Source organism: Thermobia domestica, chromosome 14 (genome assembly GCF_964235325.1).
Source record: "Thermobia domestica chromosome 14, izTheDome1.hap1.1, whole genome shotgun sequence".
Lineage (NCBI taxonomy): Eukaryota > Metazoa > Arthropoda > Insecta > Zygentoma > Lepismatidae > Thermobia > Thermobia domestica.
The window spans coordinates 85613588-85619587 of NC_137467.1; positions in this window are offsets into that span (position 1 = coordinate 85613588).

The window sequence follows — 6000 nt, forward strand, 5'->3', positions numbered from 1 at the left end:
TTTTTTTTTGGATATTATTCTTTTGTTAATCAATTTTGATCTTCCGCTTAAAAGTTATTTAGATAAGATTACTAAGAAGAATAAAATAAGTCATTCACGAAGAAGTAAACGTGGTGGTAGTTACATAACTTCATTTTCAAAAATCATGGTGAAGTACGTTTCGGATGCTATCAGCCCACTTATCAGATAAGGTATTTCGAAAGAAGTATCTCAGGCTGGGGTGATTTCTGTTCTACTAAACACTACTCAAGATATGACAGTTTCAGACCAGTGCTCTGATGTTTTACTGTTGTTACTATTGTAAAATGTATGTTTACCACAGGCTTATATCTCTGTGATTTACTGCTGGAAATTCTGCAGAGGTTGAACCTTGATATTAAGAAGTGTATTGGAAATACAACCGATAATGCAAGTAACATTCAAGGGCAATATTCGGGTTTTTCAAAAGACTCGAATACCGTGTGCCCTGATTAGTTGTACGTGTGGTGTTACTCTCACATACTCAATCTGGTCATATATGATGTGACAAATAGTCGCATTGATTCTGTGTCATTGTGTTTGTTCTCCTGAATGCCTGTGCTGTGCGGTGTTTAAACGTGAGCCTTATCTGCGAATGGACATTTGGAAGATCAAATGTAAACAAATGCATCTTATAGTTATTGCAGAAACAAGATGGTGACCCAAACACTCTGCTTTGAAGAAAATGTTTGGTCATTTTTCGAACTCTGCTTTATACATAGAGTTGATCAAACAATGAAGAAGACTGCTTCTCCAGAAAATACCAAACCAGAAATTAGGTGGGAAGTGGAAGGATATATAGGAGGTCTTCTCAATTTCAAAGCAATTCTGACAGCACAAGTGTTCCTGAGAATATTTCAAGTGATGACCCCTCTGTCAAACTATCTCCAAACAGAGTGCTGATGTATTGCAGTGTAGACTACTCTGTCCTAACTAAAGGAGCAGAGAGCTGATTTTGAATCCGTTAAAAATGCAGCATTAAGATGTACAGAATGGGCCAATAGCAAATTTGAATAATTAGAACGTGATTTCTTTGTTTCTACTGATCTGCGACAACTCGCCTTCGCAGTGGAATAGGATGTTTTCCTATGAATGTGAAGATGAAGCTGCTTCTGATCCAATGATCAAGTACTGCATCGAAGCACTCAACACAATATTGGATATGGTAATTTCGAGTATGCCTTCAAGATTCGTGAAGCAAGATATTTTATGGGCTGATTTGTCGTGTTTCGATCCTAAAAACTTCAAGCAGGTAACACAACTTCCAGACACGGCTTTCGATAAACTTATGCACCTTGTGAAAAAATCAGTAAAGAGGTTTCCAAAGATTCTATAAAAAGAATAATTATTCGACTTGTCAAGGAAGTGGAAATCCTTGAAAGTCAGTCTTACTGTCGAGAACAACCGAGAAGAAAAGACTGATTATGCTGGATTCAGGGTTTAAAAATAAAAAAATCACTTGGAATGCGACTGCAAAACGTGTTCCAAAAATTGTCCAACAGGCTGCTTTTTAATTTTACAGAATTATAATTTGTATAGTAATGGTTATCCATGTTTTCTGCTAGCATACAAATTTCTGTTGACTTTACCCGTAAGCCAATGAACACGTGAAACAAATTTTCAATAGATTAAGGAGTGCCATGTGTAAGGAACATTTGGAAACATTTATGTTGAGGTCTATTGAAAAGAACTTGCTGAAGAATGTATGAAATAAAAAGCTGATCGACCTTATAGCATCAAAAAGTAGTATACTAAAACATTTGCTAATTTTGTAATATAGTATACGCATTCCTTGAACTTTGTGTAATACTTTGAACAACTCAGAATGAATGCTGATAAAAAGATTATAAGGTTTTTGTTGTTAATTGTTAACACTATTGACTTACTGTAGAAATAAACTGCGCAACTTGATTTGTGACATTGAGATGCTAGTGGCTCTTGTGGGAAAAAGCGTCCGTGCCCAATAATAATGCCTATCCGCCGCTGATTGTCAATACGCGTTATTAGTATTTACGCACATTGGTTCAGGTAAAGGGGAAATCGGGAATTTTCCCTTCTGATTAAAAAGGATACGTAAATATGGGGTTTTGAACACAAATATGTAAAATATAATCTAATATTCTCACATATATCCAAGGGCGCCCATGTTGTGGTTTCCAGCGGGGCAAATATAAGCGACGTTTCAAATATAGTTTCAAATTTTTCTGTAATTAATGTAAAAATTCTATTGGGTTTTCAATATTCCCAAGTACAATTTCCTCTTACGGGGGCAAGCGCCTCACCTTGCCCCCCTGATGGGCGCCCTTGCTTATATCGATAATTCTCTACTGGAAAATGATCTCCTTAGTAATAAAGTTTGGGAGTGCTCATTACTTATTAATATTTCTCCTTATTCTAGTTAATAATGGAAAAAAATCTTTTTCTATTTCAGTTATAAGTACAAATAATGTATTGAAACTATTGGAAACTATTGATCCAGGTCATGGGCGGCGATTAGGGGGGGGCAGTTACCCCCCACTTTTTTGAAGTGACGCCTTAATTTATATAGTTTCGTTTGGAAATATAAAGAGGGCGTCCACAGAACTTGAAGAAAAATCCCTGACTTTTCATGGCGAAAGTTCTAGATTTCCCTGACCACTAAATAATTTAAAAGTATAGAAAAAAGAAAGAAACCCCAGCCTCCACACTCCCATAGTTGGTCTTGTTCTCTCTCCGCTTTGTTTCTTTGTTTTTTCAATTTTCTTTAATCTAAAAGAATGAAGATTTACAAATATATGCATTAGGCCGATATAGATTACATATTACACAAAATATAAAGTTACAAACGAAAGTGTAGAGTATGCAGAGTACTTAAGGTATGAAAAAATTACACATTATAGTTTACACATTATTATACCAATTACACAGAACTATAATATTGCTTATAGTAATAAAAGGTTCATACATGATTTTACTGATCATAAAAGAAAAACACACACAGATTATGTGACACATACCTTTGCTGGTACAATTGTGCAATCCATTTAGGAATTTGTTTTCATCCATTGACGCATAGTTTTCTTCTTATTGATCTGAATATCCTTCTTGTTGTCTCCGCAGTTTAATTTTTTTCTCTTCTTCCTCCAGCTCTTTTAACTGTTGCTGAATCTTCCGTTTCTCTCTCCTCTTCTCTCCAGCATTCATTTCTCTTTTCTTTTCCAAATGCATCTGATATTATCTCATTGAACTTCTCACTGAATTTATCATACATCTTGTAATTTTTAATCCTGACGATCCACCTATTCTCATCACAGAATCATATATGATCCGTTGAGCCACCAGAGATTCTTCTTGTAAGTTTTTAATAATGAGATTTTTGTTTATTGAAAAACCAGTTTCAACAAATGCGTTTCCGTGACAGAAGATAAAACACAGCTTCATAACAGATCATAAGTTAACGAAGTCATTTCCTAAAAGTAAGTAAAAAAAAGAAAAAAATCATCAAGTGCAATACCATCTCCGTCCTGGGCTACGAAATCATTGAAGTGTTCCTTAAATCCTTCAGTCTGAGCTTTCACTGTAAGCTGGAGATAATATTTCTTCGCGTTCTCAGCCACTTTTCCAGATATCCTCTTGGCACCACGCAATTCTTCTAGAACAGCGTCTACTGTTTTCAGCAAAATGCCAGGACGCAGTTAGATGTGTTAGATTTATTTATTGTTACTGAATTACTGTGTCAGTAATTCAGTAACAGTAAAGAAATTAACACTATTCCATAAATTCAGTAATTGCACAATGGACCTAAATCGATTTTTCCCTGACCTTCCCTGACCAATCTGCCATTTCCCTGGAACATTTTTTCTTCCCTGACTTTTAACTGACTTTCATTGATTTTCCAGAATGTGCACACGCTAGTAAAGGTTATGTGTGTATTACTGTTCATAGAAACAAACGGTGTCATATAATATTTGCGGTTACGTGAGTACGTATTGGTTATTTGTCTTCCCGTGGAGTTAAGAAAGCTACAGGAATGCGTTTTCATTGCAATTCAAAGCAATTAATATTGCAATTGCACATTTCTTTAAATGTCATAGCATATGCTTGCAGTACTTACTGTATTTCATTTTCTAAGAGTAAAAACATCCATTTAATGGCATGTGTGGAATTAAAAGTATAAGTTGTTCATTAATTCCCAGTTTCAATATAACTTCTGCAAAACAAGCCTCATTATTCATTACAATGATTAATATTATGCTTTCTATTTATATGTTTTGCGAATTCATTAAATAATCTAATCACATAGTTTTCCAAACAGAATTTTAAGATGTTCATGAGCAAGAACTCAGATCTCTTTTACATTTTCCTTGTTTAAGAGTATAAATGGCTAGTACCTACCTGTACTGCTTTAATAAAATAGAAATACGATATATGGTATTTTAACTGAAAAATATAGTATCCTATTATCTATACAACCTTTCATCAAACATTGTTAGAAACGACCAGAAAAACTAACATTGATATAAAAATATTCAGATCATGTCTTGCCCCCCACTTTTAACATCCAATCGCCGCCACTGATCCAGGTGATTCAGATTTGGTCATACAGGTTGATGACGATGATGACATTGTACAGTCAGGTACTAAAGGTACTGCTGTAGATTTTTCAGTTCATGATGAGTGATGAACAGAAAGAGGAGAGATTTTTGAAAGCAAGACCTATGTTGGAAAGAATCCGGGAGGCTTGCTTAGAGATCCACTGACCAGTGATGAAAATTTTCCGGAAGATTTTCCGATTCATAAAAACATACTCCACTTATTTCTACATCGTTGTTTATCCGTGATATGAGGTGGAAAATTTTCTTCTATACTTTTCCGGAAAATTTTCCATTCTTAACAAATATCAGTGATCAAGTAACAATTCCTCAGTATTCATAAAATTGATTGAATTCATGTATAGAAATGTTAAAAAGTGAAAGGTCGTTTAAAGAATCTGAAAATTTTCATGGCTCAGACAATTTTCAGTACTATGTAGGAACAAGTGAAACAATTTTTAATGAATCGAAAAATTGTCTATTCTGTACAGTGATGAAAATTTTCCGGAAAATTTTGAAACGGAAAATTTTCCGATTCATAAAATCATACTCCAATTATTCCTACATCGTTGTTTAGCCGTGATGTGAGGTGGAAAATTTTCTGCTATATTTTTCCGGAAAATTTTCCGTTCTTAACAAATATCAGTCATCAAGTAACAGTATTCAAAAAAATCCTCAGTATTCAAAAAATTGATTGAAATCATGTATAGAAATCTTAAAAAGTGAAAGATCGTTTAAAGAATCTGAAAAATTTCATGGCTCAGGCAATTTTCCGTACTGTGTAGGAACAAGTGAAACAATTTTTCATGAATCGAATGTTTTCTGTCTTGTATGGAAAAATTGAAGAACTTTTTATGAGTCGGAAAATTTTCATCATTTTGAAGCAAAAAGTACAACAAGTTTTTGTGAATCGGAAAGTTTTATTGCTCTGTAGAAACAAGTGAAAGGAATTTTCATGAATCGGAAAATTTTCATCACGATGTAGAAACAAGTGAAAAAAACTTTTCATAATCTGGAGAATTTTGGATATTATGTATAGTGTTGTTTGCTGGAAAATTTTCCACTATATTTAACTGCACATTCAGCTATAAAATTCAATTCCTGTACTATTGGCGCATTGTAGAATTTATTATTCCTTATATCGAGAGTAAAATGTACCTATGAAAAGCATAAGATTTCTTAAAAGCAAAACTTGCAAGACTCTTGCAAGCAAGACCAAGACCAAGACTGGGTGTGCAAGACCAAGACCAAGACCAAGGGTTCCGGTGCAAGACCCAAGACAAGACCGGATGTGCAAGACCAAGACCACCCGGGTCTGGGTCTTGGTCTTGCATTTGCTCTTCACTAAACACAATTATCGATTTTCGTCCTTAAAATTATCGTATGTTACGAAAAATATTGTATTTTGATT